The sequence below is a fragment of the Cheilinus undulatus genome, linkage group 24 (assembly GCF_018320785.1).
Source record: "Cheilinus undulatus linkage group 24, ASM1832078v1, whole genome shotgun sequence".
Lineage (NCBI taxonomy): Eukaryota > Metazoa > Chordata > Actinopteri > Labriformes > Labridae > Cheilinus > Cheilinus undulatus.
The window spans coordinates 663,951-685,349 of NC_054888.1; the positions used below are offsets into that span (position 1 = coordinate 663,951).

At 42.0% G+C, this 21,399-nt stretch overlaps 1 protein-coding gene across 1 annotated transcript in view; it reads right to left on the reverse strand.

Moving 5' to 3' along the window:
* Positions 1–21,399, reverse strand: part of LOC121506349 (T-cell surface glycoprotein CD3 zeta chain-like) — a 34,078-nt gene that overhangs the window by 12,534 nt on the left and 145 nt on the right. The window lies entirely within an intron of this gene.

Sequence of the window (21,399 nt, forward strand, 5' to 3'; positions counted from 1 at the left end):
CTAACGTGTCAGGTTCATGTGTGTAGCAGTGATGCTAACGTGTCAGGTTCATGTGTGTAGCAGTGATGCTAACGTGTCAGGTTCATGTGTGTAGCAGTGATGCTAACGTGTCAGGCTCATGTGTGTAGCAGTGATGCTAACGTGTCAGGTTCATGTGTGTAGCAGTGATGCTAACGTGTCAGGCTCATGTGTGTAGCAGTGATGCTAACGTGTCAGGTTCATGTGTGTAGCAGTGATGCTAACGTGTCAGGTGAGGGTGTGTAGCAGTGATGCTAACGTGTCAGGTTCATGTGTGTAGCAGTGATGCTAACGTGTCAGGTTCATGTGGGTAGCAGTGATGCTAACGTGTCAGCTCAGGGTGTGTAGCAGTGATGCTAACGTGTCAGGTTCATGTGTGTAGCAGTGATGCTAACGTGTCAGGCTCATGTGTGTAGCAGTGATGCTAACGTGTCAGGCTCATGTGTGTAGCAGTGATGCTAACGTGTCAGGTTCATGTGTGTAGCAGTGATGCTAACGTGTCAGGCTCATGTGTGTAGCAGTGATGCTAACGTGTCAGGCTCATGTGTGTAGCAGTGATGCTAACGTGTCAGGCTCATGTGTGTAGCAGTGATGCTAACGTGTCAGGTTCATGTGTGTAGCAGTGATGCTAACGTGTCAGGTTCATGTGTGTAGCAGTGATGCTAACGTGTCAGGTTCATGTGTGTAGCAGTGATGCTAACGTGTCAGGCTCATGTGTGTAGCAGTGATGCTAACGTGTCAGGTTCATGTGTGTAGCAGTGATGCTAACGTGTCAGGCTCATGTGTGTAGCAGTGATGCTAACGTGTCAGGCTCATGTGTGTAGCAGTGATGCTAACGTGTCAGGGTCTTGTGTTGTGCAGTGATGCTAACGTGTCAGGTTCATGTGTGTAGCAGTGATGCTAACGTGTCAGGCTCATGTGTGTAGCAGTGATGCTAACGTGTCAGGTTCATGTGTGTAGCAGTGATGCTAACGTGTCAGGTTCATGTGTGTAGCAGTGATGCTAACGTGTCAGGTTCATGTGTGAAGCAGTGATGCTAACGCGTGTCAGGTTCATGTGTGTAGCAGTGATGCTAACGTGTCAGGCTCATGTGTGTAGCAGTGATGCTAACGTGTCAGGTTCATGTGTGTAGCAGTGATGCTAACGTGTCAGGCTCATGTGTGTAGCAGTGATGCTAACGTGTCAGGTTCATGTGTGTAACAGTGATGCTAACGTGTCAGGCTCATGTGTGTAGCAGTGATGCTAACGTGTCAGGTTCATGTGTGTAGCAGTGATGCTAACGTGTCAGGTTCATGTGTGTAGCAGTGATGCTAACGTGTCAGGTTCATGTGTGTAGCAGTGATGCTAACGTGTCAGGTTCATGTGTGTAGCAGTGATGCTAACGTGTCAGGTTCATGTGTGTAGCAGTGATGCTAACGTGTCAGCTCAGGGTGTGTAGCAGTGATGCTAACGTGTCAGGTTCATGTGTGTAGCAGTGATGCTAACGTGTCAGGCTCATGTGTGTAGCAGTGATGCTAACGTGTCAGGTTCATGTGTGTAGCAGTGATGCTAACGTGTCAGGCTCATGTGTGTAGCAGTGATGCTAACGTGTCAGGTTCATGTGTGTAGCAGTGATGCTAACGTGTCAGGCTCATGTGTGTAGCAGTGATGCTAACGTGTCAGGCTCATGTGTGTAGCAGTGATGCTAACGTGTCAGGTTCATGTGTAGCAGTGATGCTAACGTGTCAGGTTCATGTGTGTAGCAGTGATGCTAACGTGTCAGGCTCATGTGTGTAGCAGTGATGCTAACGTGTCAGGTTCATGTGTGTAGCAGTGATGCTAACGTGTCAGGTTCATGTGTGTAGCAGTGATGCTAACGTGTCAGGTTCATGTGTGTAGCAGTGATGCTAACGTGTCAGCTCAGGGTGTGTAGCAGTGATGCTAACGTGTCAGGCTCATGTGTGTAGCAGTGATGCTAACGTGTCAGGTTCATGTGTGTAGCAGTGATGCTAACGTGTCAGGTTCATGTGTGTAGCAGTGATGCTAACGTGTCAGGTTCATGTGTGTAGCAGTGATGCTAACGTGTCAGGCTCATGTGTGTAGCAGTGATGCTAACGTGTCAGGTTCATGTGTGTAGCAGTGATGCTAACGTGTCAGGCTCATGTGTGTAGCAGTGATGCTAACGTGTCAGGTTCATGTGTGTAGCAGTGATGCTAACGTGTCAGGTTCATGTGTGTAGCAGTGATGCTAACGTGTCAGCTCAGGGTGTGTAGCAGTGATGCTAACGTGTCAGGCTCATGTGTGTAGCAGTGATGCTAACGTGTCAGGTTCATGTGTGTAGCAGTGATGCTAACGTGTCAGGTTCATGTGTGTAGCAGTGATGCTAACGTGTCAGCTCAGGGTGTGTAGCAGTGATGCTAACGTGTCAGGTTCATGTGTGTAGCAGTGATGCTAACGTGTCAGGTTCATGTGTGTAGCAGTGATGCTAACGTGTCAGGTTCATGTGTGTAGCAGTGATGCTAACGTGTCAGGTGAGGGTGTGTAGCAGTGATGCTAACGTGTCAGGTTCATGTGTGTAGCAGTGATGCTAACGTGTCAGGTTCATGTGGGTAGCAGTGATGCTAACGTGTCAGGTTCATGTGTGTAGCAGTGATGCTAACGTTTCAGGCTCATGTGTGTAGCAGTGATGCTAACGTGTCAGGTGAGGGTGTGTAGCAGTGATGCTAACGTGTCAGGTTCATGTGTGTAGCAGTGATGCTAACGTGTCAGGCTCATGTGTGTAGCAGTGATGCTAACGTGTCAGGCTCATGTGTGTAGCAGTGATGCTAACGTGTCAGGTTCATGTGTGTAGCAGTGATGCTAACGTGTCAGGTTCATATGTGTAGCAGTGATGCTAACGTGTCAGGCTCATGTGTGTAGCAGTGATGCTAACGTGTCAGGTTCATGTGTGTAGCAGTGATGCTAACGTGTCAGCTCAGGGTGTGTAGCAGTGATGCTAACGTGTCAGCTCAGGGTGTGTAGCAGTGATGCTAACGTGTCAGGTTCATGTGTGTAGCAGTGATGCTAACGTGTCAGGTTCATGTGTGTAGCAGTGATGCTAACGTGTCAGCTCAGGGTGTGTAGCAGTGATGCTAACGTGTCAGGTTCATGTGTGTAGCAGTGATGCTAACGTGTCAGGTTCATGTGTGTAGCAGTGATGCTAACGTGTCAGGCTCATGTGTGTAGCAGTGATGCTAACGTGTCAGGTTCATGTGTGTAGCAGTGATGCTAACGTGTCAGGTTCATGTGTGTAGCAGTGATGCTAACGTGTCAGGTTCATATGTGTAGCAGTGATGCTAACGTGTCAGCTCAGGGTGTGTAGCAGTGATGCTAACGTGTCAGCTCAGGGTGTGTAGCAGTGATGCTAACGTGTCAGGTTCATGTGTGTAGCAGTGATGCTAACGTGTCAGGTTCATGTGTGTAGCAGTGATGCTAACGTGTCAGCTCAGGGTGTGTAGCAGTGATGCTAACGTGTCAGGTTCATGTGTGTAGCAGTGATGCTAACGTGTCAGCTCAGGGTGTGTAGCAGTGATGCTAACGTGTCAGGTTCATGTGTGTAGCAGTGATGCTAACGTGTCAGGTTCATGTGTGTAGCAGTGATGCTAACGTGTCAGGTTCATGTGTGTAGCAGTGATGCTAACGTGTCAGGCTCATGTGTGTAGCAGTGATGCTAACGTGTCAGGTTCATGTGTGTAGCAGTGATGCTAACGTGTCAGGTTCATGTGTGTAGCAGTGATGCTAACGTGTCAGGTTCATATGTGTAGCAGTGATGCTAACGTGTCAGCTCAGGGTGTGTAGCAGTGATGCTAACGTGTCAGGTTCATGTGTGTAGCAGTGATGCTAACGTGTCAGGTTCATGTGTGTAGCAGTGATGCTAACGTGTCAGGTTCATGTGTGTAGCAGTGATGCTAACGTGTCAGCTCAGGGTGTGTAGCAGTGATGCTAACGTGTCAGGCTCATGTGTGTAGCAGTGATGCTAACGTGTCAGGTTCATGTGTGTAGCAGTGATGCTAACGTGTCAGGTTCATGTGTGTAGCAGTGATGCTAACGTGTCAGGTTCATGTGTGTAGCAGTGATGCTAACGTGTCAGCTCAGGGTGTGTAGCAGTGATGCTAACGTGTCAGCTCAGGGTGTGTAGCAGTGATGCTAACGTGTCAGGTTCATGTGTGTAGCAGTGATGCTAACGTGTCAGGTTCATGTGTGTAGCAGTGATGCTAACGTGTCAGCTCAGGGTGTGTAGCAGTGATGCTAACGTGTCAGGTTCATGTGTGTAGCAGTGATGCTAACGTGTCAGCTCAGGGTGTGTAGCAGTGATGCTAACGTGTCAGGTTCATGTGTGTAGCAGTGATGCTAACGTGTCAGGTTCATGTGTGTAGCAGTGATGCTAACGTGTCAGGCTCATGTGTGTAGCAGTGATGCTAACGTGTCAGGTTCATGTGTGTAGCAGTGATGCTAACGTGTCAGGTTCATGTGTGTAGCAGTGATGCTAACGTGTCAGGTTCATATGTGTAGCAGTGATGCTAACGTGTCAGCTCAGGGTGTGTAGCAGTGATGCTAACGTGTCAGGTTCATGTGTGTAGCAGTGATGCTAACGTGTCAGGTTCATGTGTGTAGCAGTGATGCTAACGTGTCAGGTTCATGTGTGTAGCAGTGATGCTAACGTGTCAGGTTCATGTGTGTAGCAGTGATGCTAACGTGTCAGGCTCATGTGTAGCAGTGATGCTAACGTGTCAGGTTCATGTGTGTAGCAGTGATGCTAACGTGTCAGCTCCTGGTGTGTAGCAGTGATGCTAACGTGTCAGGTTCATGTGTGTAGCAGTGATGCTAACGTGTCAGGTTCATGTGTGTAGCAGTGATGCTAACGTGTCAGGTTCATGTGTGTAGCAGTGATGCTAACGTGTCAGGTTCATGTGTGTAGCAGTGATGCTAACGTGTCAGGTTCATGTGTGTAGCAGTGATGCTAACGTGTCAGGTTCATGTGTGTAGCAGTGATGCTAACGTGTCAGGTTCATGTGTGTAGCAGTGATGCTAACGTGTCAGGTTCATGTGTGTAGCAGTGATGCTAACGTGTCAGGTTCATGTGTGTAGCAGTGATGCTAACGTGTCAGGTTCATGTGTGTAGCAGTGATGCTAACGTGTCAGGTTCATGTGTGTAGCAGTGATGCTAACGTGTCAGCTCAGGGTGTGTAGCAGTGATGCTAACGTGTCAGGTTCATGTGTGTAGCAGTGATGCTAACGTGTCAGGTTCATGTGTGTAGCAGTGATGCTAACGTGTCAGGCTCATGTGTGTAGCAGTGATGCTAACGTGTCAGGTTCATGTGTGTAGCAGTGATGCTAACGTGTCAGCTCAGGGTGTGTAGCAGTGATGCTAACGTGTCAGGTTCATGTGTGTAGCAGTGATGCTAACGTGTCAGGTTCATATGTGTAGCAGTGATGCTAACGTGTCAGCTCAGGGTTGATTGACAGCGGCACAGACCAGTCAGAGCAGCTGTCAGTCAGCAGACCGGGGCTTGCTGCCTGTGCTGTAGAGGGTAACGTGTGTGAACAGTGTTTGCGCTGCTGCTCCGTGGTTTCCTCTCTCTCTGACAGGTGTGTGTGGTTCAGTTTTGAAAGTCAGACGCCAGAGCGACCGTTAGAGCGCCGTGTAAACATCTAGATTTGGTTTCTGGCTCCGTCCTCGCTGCAGCTGCTGAAAACAGTCCCAGACAAACACCATCAGTGCCGTGTCTTTGAGGTTCTGAGGGTTTGTACCATGAAGCACATGAGCCTGCCTGTATTTAGGACAGGCTTTAATACGAGACAGGCCTTTAACTCGCTGGGATTTAAAGAAAGCCTTCAAAGAAAGGAGGGAGAGGGAATAGGCCACGCCCACTCCCTCCTTCCTACTGTCCCTCATCAGCCACATCATCATTCAGTCTCTGTCCCAGTGTTGAAGGGAACGGCTCTCCTCTCTCATCGTCCACCTCGTTCTTAGATGTTGGCGAGGAGGCCCTGGTTCCTCTCTACTTCCATCCTTTCTATCCCTGAATATTAACCCTACCTGGTTCCTCGTCACATTTCATCGCTAAAACTCCTCAAACCTAAGAAGAGCACAGCAGCGGAGCGGATTAAAAATCAAATGAAGGTCAGATAAGAGCGCGGATAGGAAAATACGCCAGGAAGGAAGTAGAGAATATGAGCGTGTGGTCAGGTCGACCCATGAGTCTGAGCTTCAAACATGCAGACATCTCTGCAGAGACGCTCTAAAAGACAAAAAGACAGTTTAAGGGACCAGTTTGGAGGAAAATGACAAACCAGCAAGTTCTTCCAGACACAACGCCAGCTCAGATTCTCATAAAAGCTGAGACAAAGAGAGAAATACTGAACATTGGGTGTTTTTCCATCATTACTGAAACCTATCGGCTGATCTAAAGTAAAGTCAGAGTTTCCTCTAACTCCAGACATCAGTGATGGAAAAACGTCCCAGCGCTGACGTCAGACTTTCATGTTTTCATGTTTACATCACTTTAGCTTCTTTCGCAAGTTTTCTTTCCTCTCTCACCCGTCTCAGCGACCTGAACCGGTTCACACTGGTGTCAATAAAACCTAATTATCTCTGGGCAGAATATTCAGAAGATGGTTTCTAAGAATGTTTTAGCAGAATTAAAGCTGCTTTTCCACTGCAGGAACTTTCACCAGGGACCAGGAACTCACGAGGAACTCTTCATTTCAACAGCAGGAACCAGGATCTGGTTCTGGGGTCACTGATCTAACCTTTAAAAGTCCCTGCTTTAGATGCAAAACAACAAAAACAGCAAAAAAGGTGGCCAAATCTTTCTGATATGTTATCAAAACATCGCTGAGGTTTGCTAAAATGTTGCAGAAAAAGCTCCTGAAATAGTTCTTTAAATGTTGCTGGAATGTTGTGATGCTGTCAAACGTAGCAAAAAAGGTGCCGACATGTCCAGTTTCACAGAAATGTTATTAAAAATGCTGAAAAATGTGACTACCATTTTTTCCTAAATTTTATGAAGCACTGAATTTTATGAAGCAAACTCTTCCAAAAGGTTAGAAAATGTTGATGAAAATGCTACATGAACAGCTGCTGAAATGTTGCTGAAATCTTGATTTTTTTTTTTCAAAACACTGGAAAATGTTGCAGAAATGTTGTTGAAAATGCTAACAATCTCAAAATACTAAAAAAGGCCTTTAAAACAGAAAAATGTTGTTGAAAACACAACCTAAACAGCTAAAATGGTGCAGAAACGTTGAAAATCACTACTAAAACAGTTAGCAGAATGTTGCTGAAAATGCTAACAATCTCAAAATGCTGAAATGTTAAAAATGCGTCTAGAACAGGTAAAAAATATTGTTGAAAATGCCCAAAATCAGTTGGTAAAATGTTGCTGGAATGTTGTTGAAAAGATCAAGCAAAACATTGCTGAAATATTTCAGTGACATTGTCAAAAATGTTGAAAAATGTTACATTTTGCTGAAGAATCGCAGTGGGTGTGGCTCAAACTGCTGAAAATGTTGCTTAAATGTTTCCTAAATGTGTTCAGAAAATTGCTGTAAATTTTGATGAAATGTTGAAAATGCTAACATACCATTTTGTTGCAGTGTGGCTGGTATGCTGTTGAAACTGTTGCCAAAAATGCTACCTATATTATGTTGGCAATATTACTGATGTGGCTGAAACACTGTGGAAAGATATTGCTAACATAGTTGCTAGTGTGTTTCCTGGATGTTGGAGAAATATTTCTTTAAATTTTGCTGAACTTTCGTTGAAAACACTTCCAAAAAAGTTAGCAAATGCAGATGTGCCGTAATGTTGCTGGCAATGTTGCTGTCATCTTGCTAAAAGTTAAAGAAACCTAGCCTAAATGTTGGGAGATGTTGCTGAAAAAGGTTGCTGAAATATAAAATATGAAAGCATCTAAATGAATAAAACAGTGCTAAAAGACTGCTCAGGCTCCTTTTCTTCACAGTAAATATCCCTGAAAGATAAAGAAACTGAGCCAAGACGTTGATGGAAGTTGCTGAAAAAAGTTGCTGAAATATGACTTGAACATCTCTTGAAAAGTTGCTGAAAACACTGCTGTAATTATCCTGATAAAAATGCTGAACTGTTTTCTAAAAGTTGTTCATACTGCTGTAAGTTGAGCTGAATTTGGGAGAAATGTTGCTGAAAATGTTGCTGTGATGTTAAAATGTTCCAAACTAGAGTTTTTCTTAAGGAGTTGCTCAAGCGTTGCTGAAAGGTGATGCTGAATGCACGTGTGGTTGAATTTACTTCTGAAAAGGCAAAAATAACTGTAAATGTTGCTGAAAGTTAAAGCTACGTTTCCAAAATGTTGAGATGTTGCTGAAAAATTGGCAGAGATGTGATCATCTGCTGAGGCTGAGAACATGTTGCCGTAATTGTTGTAGAAACACGGTTGATCCTGTTGCAGAGACTTTCCTGAGTTTCTGCTAAAATGTTGCATAAAAAGTTGTCCAAATCTATCGGTGCGTGTTACAGTAATGTTGCTGACATGTTTCTTGTATGTTGCTGATTTAATTTCCGTTTCAGCGATTTCCCCCGCCCCCGATGGAGCCTCGTTGCTATGGTAACATCAGGCGAGGTCTTGGCTGGGCTCATCTTCATGGCTGTGATCATCATCAGTGATGAAGCTCTATTTGGGGGAAGCTACTTCCTGTGTCGAGGCGAGGGTTCACGATCTGTGGTCAGCTCGTCTTCACTCAGACGTGAAGAAGAGTTTGATGTCAGACTCGACACGCTTCCATCACTCCATTTCTGCTCCTTTCAGACCTGATTTTTATCTGAATCCTGCCTAAAATGAGCCATGACTGAGTAAAATCTCTGCTGATTTCACCTTCAGAGCTAAAACAGAGTGAAACAGGAAGTCTTTGTTCAGTCAGGACTGACTTTTTAAGATGCTGAAAGTCTGAAACCTGTCTGAGACCACGGCAACACGAACTAGACTCTCAGGATCGGGCAACTTAACATTTGAACCTTTTAACCCTTGCTCTGAATTTCATAAATGTTTAAAAAACGAACAGAGAGAAGAGTCGTGGAAAACGCCTCCAAGGCGGTGACTAAAATGTTTCCGAGCTGTGAGCAACATTTTACTAAAACAAAGTCTCAAAAATATTGCCAAACATGTTGGCAACTTTCAGTTAGCGACAGCACCAAGGACGCTGAAACACTGCAGAAGATTATTGCCAACAAAGTTGCTTTAAGGCATTGCTTTAAACTCTGCTGAGACGTTGCTGAAAATGCTGCCAGAAGTTGCCAAATTCTGGCTGAAATGTTGCTGCAATGCTGTGGAAAAAATTATACTGGCAACATAAGCAATTTGAACACTGCTAAAAAATCTCAACAAATTTGTCAGCAACAAAATTGCAAGCATTTTTATAAATGTTACCAAAAATATTGCTTTTGTTGCTGAAATGTTGAAAACAAACACCAGTGAGGACCTCGGTGACTAGAGGTAAGCTAACGGCGATTACATCGAGGCTAAAGACACGTAAAAAGGAGAAACTTGAAAAACTTGATAGAGAACTCAGAGAGCTAGAAGGACAGCACAAAAACTCTCTGAACCAAAAAGAAAAACACCGTAGACCAGAGGAGGCCGTGAGCACGCTAGATTCTGGCTTTTAAACTGAGAAAGCAAGAAGCAGATCGTAGGATTTATTCAATGAGAGACCCCCAAACTAAAACCTACCAGGATGTTGATGAAATTTAAAAATGTTTAAAAATGTCTATGAAAGGTTAAATGCACAGCCACAGGTAGGACTTCCTGAAATCACCGACTCTGCCGTTGATTACTAAAGAGGGAAACACATTAACCTCTGCAGTACGGCAAGAAGAAATACATGACGGAAGACTCAAAACAAATAAATCAGCAAGCCCAGTGGTATAAAGGCTGAAAATATTTAAGATATTCAACATTTAATTTGTTTGAAAGAGAAACTCCGACATCATGGAGAGAAACAACAACATCCATCATCCCAAAACCAGTTCAGCGGTACAAATTACAGACCTGAAGCCTAGACATTAAAATACCTAAAAATAAAGGGGGGCTGGCCCTTCCAAATCTGAGGGATTCCCATAAAGCAGCCCAGCGTAGACTCTTGGTTGGCTGGTGCACACCTGGCTACAAGGCAAAATGGGAAGAAAGTGAACAATCACTGGGAAAAGGACTTCCAGTTAATACAATGACTGGAGATCCAGCATGGTGTGATCGTCTCATAGATGCTGATAATCATTAGTCATGAGTTCGATACAGACTCAGAGTAAATCACTAAAGCAGTTTCATCTGAAGAAGGCAGCAGGAATCCTGAATTTATACCGAACACAAGACAGCAGCTTTAAAGACCGGACCTCTGCAGGACTCAACACATACCTGTCTCTGTAAGTCCAGGCACAGTCAGGAGTTTTCAAGATCTAAAAGAGGACTCTGGTCTACAAAACCAAGACTTCTATGGATACTTACAAATGAGATTATATGAGGAAAACAATTATTCACAATATCAATGCAGGAAATGAGATGCTTAAAGTTTTCATAGAAGCGTGTGAAGAAACCCCCGTAAAAAAAGATCTCAAAACTACGTTTGAGTCTTCGGTCTGTCATTAAAGGAAATACACGACTGTTAAATCAAGATGGGACACAGAGGGGAACATGGTAATCTCACCAGAACAGTGGGGAGAAATATTCAAACAACACTGGAAAACAACCAGCGCTCCATCTGTAACGCGGTATTTCTGAACGCCTGTTCTGGTCAAACTGACGGCTGGAGACGTGGGAACAAAGAAGCAAACCGTTTCCACGTGTCGGAGGTCCCACTTTGGTTAAAGGTTGATAAAATATCAGAGACTGTATAAGAAAAACTCCTATGAGCTGTAGTTTGTTGTATTTGGCAGACCTACGGGAGCCTGAATGGAGGAAGAACACTACTAAAAAGAGCTTAGCCAGAAAATGGCTGAAAATGGAGATACCCGTGTAAATGAGTGGACTGACCCGGCACATACCATCTTTGTGATGGGGGGGGAACTTTAGCTTGAGAACACAAAAACATGAGTTGACATGGATTACTCACGTCTCTGATCAGGTAAACTCTTACGAACATGACAGAAACTCCTCCTTGGTCTTTGAATCCACTCACTCTTTCTCTATATTTTCATGTAATTTATTTATTTATTTATTTATTCTTTATTTTGGCTCCTCTACCAAATCACCTGTAAGGTGTTCATGTTGTTAACTGTATGTGTGAAGTTACACCACACAGTTTTCTGGTTTTCTACCGCCATTTAAAACAATAAAAAAATTACAAAAACAACAAACACCAAAATAATGAGCAACGTGTTGCAAAAATGTGACGGTAGATGTAATGGGATGAAGAACTGCAGATGTTGCTGGCATTGTTGCTAAATGTTAAAGAAATCCAGGCCAACTGTTGCTGAAAGGAGGAGATGTTGCTGAAAAAGTTGCTGAAATATTGCTGAAATATGAAGGCAGATGCACATTAAACTTTACTGAACAGCTGCAAAAAGCTGAAACGGTTCTGTTTAACAGTAAGAGTTGGTAAAGATGAAGAAAACCAGCCTAAATGTTGCTGAAAAAGTTGCTGAAATATTACTCAACTATCTGCTGAAACGTTGCTGTAAACATCTCTGACAGAGCGACTAAAGCGCTCTGTAAACACTGCTAATGCTGCTGCAGTTAAGGTTGAATTTCTGCAGGAACGTTGCTGAAAATGCTGCTATGATGTTGAAAACGTTCAGATTAGGAGTTTGAGATTAGGAAACGGCAGCTTTGGCAGAAGACGAGTGAGAAAGGAGAGTGAGCGAGAGTGGTGTTTAGTTTAATTAGATAGTGGCATCTGTGTGTGTCTGTCATGTGCAATAACAACATGTTACTGAGAATGCTGAGAATGCATTTTTCCTCCTTTATTTGCACTAACTGTGGCCTATGTATATAGTTATCTTTATCACTGTGTTTTGCACACCCAGAGTCCTAGACTCAAAAAATGACTGCTGATTGTTCTAAACATGTATAGGTTCACATTTCAAATGTCAAATCAAAACTTCATGAGCAATAACAACATTTCTTCTCATAAAAGCCATGAAGAACAAATCTGTTTTTGTGTTTTTCTTCTTTTAAACTGCTGACAATTCCATATAATGAGCAATAATCATTAACCAGATGTTGAAAAGTCAAGTTCAAGTACTCCTGGGAAAAGGGAGCAAAGCTCTCAGACTTAGGGCATTTCCTGACTATTTTACAGCCAGAATAACTAAATATGTCCAAATCACCATTTTAAGACTCAGTAGGTAAAGGGTTAAAGTTAAAAACTGCATACACACATTATAGAGGTCTTTTCAAAACCTCAAAGACACCGTACAAACGTTAAAAGACATTAAACACCAACAAAAAGAAAGAAATCTAAATACGGCCAAAAGTTAATATTATAAGAAAAAATCAGAATTATGAGATAAAAATGCCTGAATATTGGTGTAGTCACAACTGTGATCTAAAATGTCTAAATAAAGAGAAAATGATGAGTTAGTGAGGCTTCAGTGTGAGATTAAAGTAGAAATTATGAATGAAAATAAGAGATTAAAATGTTAAAATAATGGGACAGAGAAGATGATGTTAGCTACAATAGAAACACAAAATCAAGATTTTCAAAATAAAAGGATGTGACGTTAGCTACAAAAGAACCAAAATGTCAAATTATGGAGATTTTCAAAATAAAAGGATGTGACATTAGCTACAAAAGAAACACAAAATCAAGATTTTCAAAATAAAAGGATGTGACATTAGCTACAAAAGAAACACAAAATCAAGATTTTCAAAATAAAAGGATGTGACGTTAGCTACAAAAGAACCAAAATGTCAAATTATGGAGATTTTCAAAATAAAAGGGTGTGACATTAGCTACAAAAGAAACACAAAATCAAGATTTTCAAAATAAAAGGATGTGACGTTAGCTACAAAAGAACCAAAATGTCAAATTATGGAGATTTTCAAAATAAAAGGATGTGACATTAGCTACAAAAGAAACACAAAATCAAGATTTTCAAAATAAAAGGATGTGATGTTAGCTACAAAAGAAACACAAAATGTCAAAATATGGAGATTTTCAAAATAAAAGGATGTGATGTTAGCTACAGCAGAGATAAAATGTGGACATAATGAAAGAGTAAATCACAGTTGTGAAATTTAAAAAGTAAAAAGTGAGAAAAAGTAAAACTGGGTTTGGCTTTATTAGAAATATAAGACTGAAATAATGAGATTTTTAAAAATGAACTGTAGCTACAGTAGCTACCGTAGCTACAGTTTTGAGATAAAATGTTGAGATTAACAGATTAAAGTCAAACACAGAGTGGTATCTGATAGCTGAAATACTCTGGTTTAATCTGATTATTGATCGTTCTCATAATCCTGATTTAATCTCATCATTTCAGCTTTCAGAGACAGACCGTCTCATTATTCTGAATTTTAGTCGTTTTAGTTCAGTCCCGTCATTTCCAGTAAAGATTGTAATTCTTTAATAGCTGCTTTATTTTCAAGTGTTTATCGTAGAGGCAGAGATTTGCTTCCATAAATGCTGGGACAGACGATCATCTCAGTGTGAGGTTCTGGGTTGATCTCTGACAGTGAGGAGGATTCAGGGACTCTTCAGCTCTGATTCTGCTGAGACGGCAAAAACCGCCGCCGACACGCCGCTCTGACTCCATCTTTGTTCCCAAGTCTCTGATTTTGGTTCAGACGTTTAAACATTTGAGAACAGAGGCGTTGATCACGAACCATCGAGATTGACAGGAAACCAGGATTCTAACAGACAGGTCGTCAGTTCAGGACCAGATCCAGACCAGAACAACAGTTTTAAGTTCCTGTTTCTGACATTTTAGACCAGTTCTAGAGTTGAAGCTCCGGTTTCTGACATTTTAGACCAGTTCTAGTGTTGAAGCTCCTGTTTCTGACATTTTAGACCAGTTCTAGAGTTGAAGCTCCTGTTTCTGACATTTTAGACCAGTTCTAGAGTTGAAGCTCCTGTTTCTGACATTTTAGACCAGTTCTAGAGTTGAAGCTCCTGTTTCTGACATTTTAGACCAGTTCTAGAGTTGAAGCTCCTGTTTCTGACATTTTAGACCAGTTCTAGAGTTGAAGCTCCTGTTTCTGACATTTTAGACCAGTTCTAGCATCGAAGCTCCTGTTTCTGACATTTTAGACCAGTTCTAGAGTTGAAGCTCCTGTTTCTGACATTTTAGACCAGTTCTAGTGTTGAAGCCCCTGTTTCTGACATTTTAGACCAGTTCTAGTGTTGAAGCCCCTGTTTCTGACATTTTAGACCAGTTCTAGAGTTGAAGCTCCTGTTTCTGACATTTTAGACCAGTTCTAGAGTTGAAGCTCCTGTTTCTGACATTTTAGACCAGTTCTAGAGTTGAAGCTCCTGTTTCTGACATTTTAGACCAGTTCTAGAGTTGAAGCTCCTGTTTCTGACATTTTAGACCAGTTCTAGCATCGAAGCTCCTGTTTCTGACATTTTAGACCAGTTCTAGTGTTGAAGCTCCTGTTTCTGACATTTTAGACCAGTTCTAGTGTTGAAGCTCCTGTTTCTGACATTTTAGACCAGTTCTAGAGTTGAAGCTCCTGTTTCTGACATTTTAGACCAGTTCTAGTGTCGAAGCTCCTGTTTCAGACATTTTAGACCAGTTCTAGAGTTGAAGCTCCTGTTTCTGACATTTTAGACCAGTTCTAGCATCGAAGCTCCAGTTTCTGACATTTTAGACCAGTTCTAGAGTTGAAGCTCCTGTTTCTGACATTTTAGACCAGTTCTAGAGTTGAAGCTCCTGTTTCAGACATTTTAGACCAGTTCTAGCATCGAAGCTCCTGTTTCTGACATTTTAGACCAGTTCTAGTGTTGAAGCTCCTGTTTCTGACATTTTAGACCAGTTCTAGAGTTGAAGCTCCTGTTTCTGACATTTTAGACCAGTTCTAGAGTCGAAGCTCCTGTTTCTGACATTTTAGACCAGTTCTAGTGTTGAAGCTCCTGTTTCAGACATTTTAGACCAGTTCTAGAGTCGAAGCTCCTGTTTCTGACATTTTAGACCAGTTCTAGAGTTGAAGCTCCTGTTTCTGACATTTTAGACCAGTTCTAGAGTCGAAGCTCCTGTTTCTGACATTTTAGACCAGTTCTAGAGTCGAAGCTCCTGTTTCTGACATTTTAGACCAGTTCTAGTGTTGAAGCTCCTGTTTCTGACATTTTAGACCAGTTCTAGTGTTGAATCTCCTGTTTCTGACATTTTAGACCAGTTCTAGAGTCGAAGCTCCTATTTCTGACATTTTAGACCAGTTCTAGAGTTGAATCTCCTGTTTCTGACATTTTAGACCAGTTCTAGAGTCGAAGCTCCTGTTTCTGACATTTTAGACCAGTTCTAGAGTCGAAGCTCCTGTTTCTGACATTTTAGACCAGTTCTAGTGTTGAAGCTCCTGTTTCTGACATTTTAGACCAGTTCTAGTGTTGAATCTCCTGTTTCTGACATTTTAGACCAGTTCTAGTGTTGAATCTCCTGTTTCTGACATTTTAGACCAGTTCTAGAGTCGAAGCTCCTGTTTCTGACATTTTAGACCAGTTCTAGAGTCGAAGCTCCTATTTCTGACATTTTAGACCAGTTCTAGTGTTGAATCTCCTGTTTCTGACATTTTAGACCAGTTCTAGTGTTGAATCTCCTGTTTCTGACATTTTAGACCAGTTCTAGTGTTGAATCTCCTGTTTCTGACATTTTAGACCAGTTCTAGAGTCGAAGCTCCTGTTTCTGACATTTTAGACCAGTTCTAGAGTCGAAGCTCCTGTTTCTGACATTTTAGACCAGTTCTAGCATCGAAGCTCCTGTTTCTGACATTTTAGACCAGTTCTGGCATCGAAGCTCCTGTTTCTGACATTTTAGACCAGTTCTAGAGTTGAAGCTCCTGTTTCTGACATTTTAGACCAGTTCTAGAGTTGAAGTTCCTGTTTCTGACATTTTAGACCAGTTCTAGAGTCGAAGCTCCTGTTTCTGACATTTTAGACCAGTTCTAGTGTTGAAGCTCCTGTTTCTGACATTTTAGACCAGTTCTAGTGTTGAATCTCCTGTTTCTGACATTTTAGACCAGTTCTAGAGTTGAAACTCCTGTTTCTGACATTTTAGACCAGTTCTAGAGTTGAAGCTCCTGTTTCTGACATTTTAGACCAGTTCTAGAGTTGAAGCTCCTGTTTCTGACATTTTAGACCAGTTCTAGCATCGAAGCTCCTGTTTCAGACATTTTAGACCAGTTCTAGAGTCAAAGCTCCTGTTTCTGACATTTTAGACCAGTTCTAGCATCGAAACTCCTGTTTCTGACATTTTAGACCAGTTCTAGCATCGAAGCTCCTGTTTCTGACATTTTAGACCAGTTCTAGTGTTGAAGCTCCTGTTTCTGACATTTTAGACCAGTTCTAGTGTTGAATCTCCTGTTTCTGACATTTTAGACCAGTTCTAGAGTCGAAGCTCCTGTTTCTGACATTTTAGACCAGTTCTAGAGTCGAAGCTCCTATTTCTGACATTTTAGACCAGTTCTAGTGTTGAATCTCCTGTTTCTGACATTTTAAACCAGTTCTAGTGTTGAAGCTCCTGTTTCTGACATTTTAGACCAGTTCTAGTGTTGAAGCTCCTGTTTCTGACATTTTAGACCAGTTCTAGAGTCGAAGCTCCTGTTTCTGACATTTTAGACCAGTTCTAGAGTCGAAGCTCCTGTTTCTGACATTTTAGACCAGTTCTAGCATCGAAGCTCCTGTTTCTGACATTTTAGACCAGTTCTGGCATCGAAGCTCCTGTTTCTGACATTTTAGACCAGTTCTAGAGTTGAAGCTCCTGTTTCTGACATTTTAGACCAGTTCTAGAGTTGAAGTTCCTGTTTCTGACATTTTAGACCAGTTCTAGAGTCGAAGCTCCTGTTTCTGACATTTTAGACCAGTTCTAGTGTTGAAGCTCCTGTTTCTGACATTTTAGACCAGTTGTAGTGTTGAAGCTCCTGTTTCTGACATTTTAGACCAGTTCTAGTGTTGAAGCTCCTGTTTCTGACATTTTAGACCAGTTCTAGTGTTGAATCTCCTGTTTCTGACATTTTAGACCAGTTCTAGTGTTGAAGCTCCTGTTTCTGACATTTTAGACCAGTTGTAGTGTTGAAGCTCCTGTTTCAGACATTTTAGACCAGTTCTAGTGTTGAAGCTCCTGTTTCTGACATTTTAGACCAGTTGTAGTGTTGAAGCTCCTGTTTCTGACATTTTAGACCAGTTCTAGTGTTGAAGCTCCTGTTTCTGACATTTTAGACCAGTTCTAGAGTTGAAACTCCTGTTTCTGACATTTTAGACCAGTTCTAGAGTTGAAGCTCCTGTTTCTGACATTTTAGACCAGTTCTAGAGTTGAAGCTCCTGTTTCTGACATTTTAGACCAGTTCTAGCATCGAAGCTCCTGTTTCAGACATTTTAGACCAGTTCTAGAGTCAAAGCTCCTGTTTCTGACATTTTAGACCAGTTCTAGCATCGAAACTCCTGTTTCTGACATTTTAGACCAGTTCTAGCATCGAAGCTCCTGTTTCTGACATTTTAGACCAGTTCTAGTGTTGAAGCTCCTGTTTCTGACATTTTAGACCAGTTCTGGCATCAAAGCTCCTGTTTCTGACATTTTAGACCAGTTCTAGTGTTGAAGCTCCTGTTTCTGACATTTTAGACCAGTTGTAGTGTTGAAGCTCCTGTTTCTGACATTTTAGACCAGTTCTAGTGTTGAAGCTCCTGTTTCAGACATTTTAGACCAGTTCTAGAGTTGAAACTCCTGTTTCTGACATTTTAGACCAGTTCTAGAGTTGAAGCTCCTGTTTCTGACATTTTAGACCAGTTCTAGCATCGAAGCTCCTGTTTCAGACATTTTAGACCAGTTCTAGAGTCAAAGCTCCTGTTTCTGACATTTTAGACCAGTTCTAGCATCGAAACTCCTGTTTCTGACATTTTAGACCAGTTCTAGCATCGAAGCTCCTGTTTCTGACATTTTAGACCAGTTCTGGCATCAAAGCTCCTGTTTCTGACATTTTAGACCAGTTCTAGAGTTGAGGATCCTGTTTCTGACATTTTAGACCAGTTCTAGAGTTGAAGCTCCTGTTTCTGACATTTTAGACCAGTTCTAGCATCGAAGCTCCTGTTTCTGACATTTTAGACCAGTTCTAGTGTTGAAGCTCCTGTTTCTGACATTTTAGACCAGTTCTAGCGTTGATGCTCCTGTTTCTGACATTTTAGACCAGTTCTAGTGTTGAAGCTCCTGTTTCTGACATTTTAGACCAGTTCTGGCATCGAAGCTCCTGTTTCTGACATTTTAGACCAGTTCTAGAGTTGAGGATCCTGTTTCTGACATTTTAGACCAGTTCTAGAGTCGAAGCTCCTGTTTCTGACATTTTAGACCAGTTCTAGAGTCGAAGCTCCTGTTTCAGACATTTTAGACCAGTTCTAGCATCGAAGCTCCTGTTTCAGACATTTTAGACCAGTTCTAGAGTCAAAGCTCCTGTTTCAGACATTTTAGACCAGTTCTAGCATCGAAACTCCTGTTTCTGACATTTTAGACCAGTTCTAGCATCGAAGCTCCTGTTTCTGACATTTTAGACCAGTTCTAGTGTTGAAGCTCCTGTTTCTGACATTTTAGACCAGTTCTAGTGTTGAAGCTCCTGTTTCTGACATTTTAGACCAGTTCTAGCGTTGATGCTCCTGTTTCTGACATTTTAGACCAGTTCTAGTGTTGAAGCTCCTGTTTCTGACATTTTAGACCAGTTCTGGCATCGAAGCTCCTGTTTCTGACATTTTAGACCAGTTCTAGAGTTGAGGATCCTGTTTCTGACATTTTAGACCAGTTCTAGAGTTGAAGCTCCTGTTTCTGACATTTTAGACCAGTTCTAGAGTCGAAGCTCCTGTTTCTGACATTTTAGACCAGTTCTAGAGTCGAAGCTCCTGTTTCTGACATTTTAGACCAGTTCTAGTGTTGAAGCTCCTGTTTCTGACATTTTAGACCAGTTCTAGAGTCGAAGCTCCTGTTTCTGACATTTTAGACCAGTTCTAGTGTTGAAGCTCCTGTTTCTGACATTTTAGACCAGTTCTAGAGTTGAATCTCCTGTTTCTGACATTTTAGACCAGTTCTAGAGTTGAAGCTCCTGTTTCTGACATTTTAGACCAGTTCTAGTGTTTAATCTCCTGTTTCTGACATTTTAGACCAGTTCTAGTGTTGAAGCTCCTGTTTCTGACATCTTAGACCAGTTCTAGTGTTGAAGCTCCTGTTTCTGACATTTTAGACCAGTTCTAGTGTTGAAGCTCCTGTTTCTGACATTTTAGACCAGTTCTAGCGTTGAAGCTCCTGTTTCTGACATTTTAGACCAGTTCTAGAGTTGAAGCTCCTGTTTCAGACATTTTAGACCAGTTCTAGCATCGAAACTCTTGTTTCTGACATTTTAGACCAGTTCTAGCATCGAAGCTCCTGTTTCAGACATTTTAGACCAGTTCTAGCATCGAAGCTCCTGTTTCAGACATTTTAGACCAGTTCTAGAGTCAAAGCTCCTGTTTCAGACATTTTAGACCAGTTCTAGCATCGAAACTCCTGTTTCTGACATTTTAGACCAGTTCTAGCATCGAAGCTCCTGTTTCTGACATTTTAGACCAGTTCTAGTGTTGAAGCTCCTGTTTCTGACATTTTAGACCAGTTCTAGCGTTGATGCTCCTGTTTCTGACATTTTAGACCAGTTCTAGTGTTGAAGCTCCTGTTTCTGACATTTTAGACCAGTTCTGGCATCGAAGCTCCTGTTTCTGACATTTTAGACCAGTTCTAGAGTTGAGGATCCTGTTTCTGACATTTTAGACCAGTTCTAGAGTTGAAGCTCCTGTTTCTGACATTTTAGACCAGTTCTAGAGTCGAAGCTCCTGTTTCTGACATTTTAGACCAGTTCTAGAGTTGAAGCTCCTGTTTCTGACATTTTAGACCAGTTCTAGTGTTGAAGCTCCTGTTTCTGACATTTTAGACCAGTTCTAGAGTCGAAGCTCCTGTTTCTGACATTTTAGACCAGTTCTAGTGTTGAAGCTCCTGTTTCTGACATTTTAGACCAGTTCTAGAGTTGAATCTCCTGTTTCTGACATTTTAGACCAGTTCTAGAGTTGAAGCTCCTGTTTCTGACATTTTAGACCAGTTCTAGTGTTTAATCTCCTGTTTCTGACATTTTAGACCAGTTCTAGTGTTGAAGCTCCTGTTTCTGACATCTTAGACCAGTTCTAGTGTTGAAGCTCCTGTTTCTGACATTTTAGACCAGTTCTAGTGTTGAAGCTCCTGTTTCTGACATTTTAGACCAGTTCTAGCGTTGAAGCTCCTGTTTCTGACATTTTAGACCAGTTCTAGAGTTGAAGCTCCTGTTTCAGACATTTTAGACCAGTTCTAGCATCGAAACTCTTGTTTCTGACATTTTAGACCAGTTCTAGTGTTGAAGCTCCTGTTTCTGACATTTTAGACCAGTTCTAGAGTTGAAACTCCTGTTTCTGACATTTTAGACCAGTTCTAGAGTTGAAGCTCCTGTTTCTGACATTTTAGACCAGTTCTAGCATCGAAGCTCCTGTTTCTGACATTTTAGACCAGTTCTAGAGTCAAAGCTCCTGTTTCAGACATTTTAGACCAGTTCTAGCATCGAAACTCCTGTTTCTGACATTTTAGACCAGTTCTAGCGTCGAAGCTCCTGTTTCTGACATTTTAGACCAGTTCTAGTGTTGAAGCTCCTGTTTCTGACATTTTAGACCAGTTCTAGTGTTGATGCTCCTGTTTCTGACATTTTAGACCAGTTCTAGTGTTGAAGCTCCTGTTTCTGACATTTTAGACCAGTTCTAGCGTTGAGGATCCTGTTTCTGACATTTTAGACCAGTTCTAGAGTCGAAGCTCCTGTTTCTGACATTTTAGACCAGTTCTAGAGTCGAAGCTCCTGTTTCTGACATTTTAGACCAGTTCTAGAGTCGAAGCTCCTGTTTCTGACATTTTAGACCAGTTCTAGAGTCGAAGCTCCTGTTTCTGACATTTTAGACCAGTTCTAGAGTTGAAGCTCCTGTTTCTGACATCTTAGACCAGTTCTAGAGTTGAAGCTCCTGTTTCTGACATCTTAGACCAGTTCTAGAGTCGAAACTCCTGTTTCTGACATTTTAGACCAGGTCTAGAGTTGGAGCTCCTGTTTTTGGCTTTAAAAGATAAGTAAGAATTCCTCAGTTTCTTTGTTGAATTCCTAGACCAGCTCCTAAAACAGGACCATCTCTGATCCAGGTTTCGCAGGGGCTCTGGACTCTGCTGGT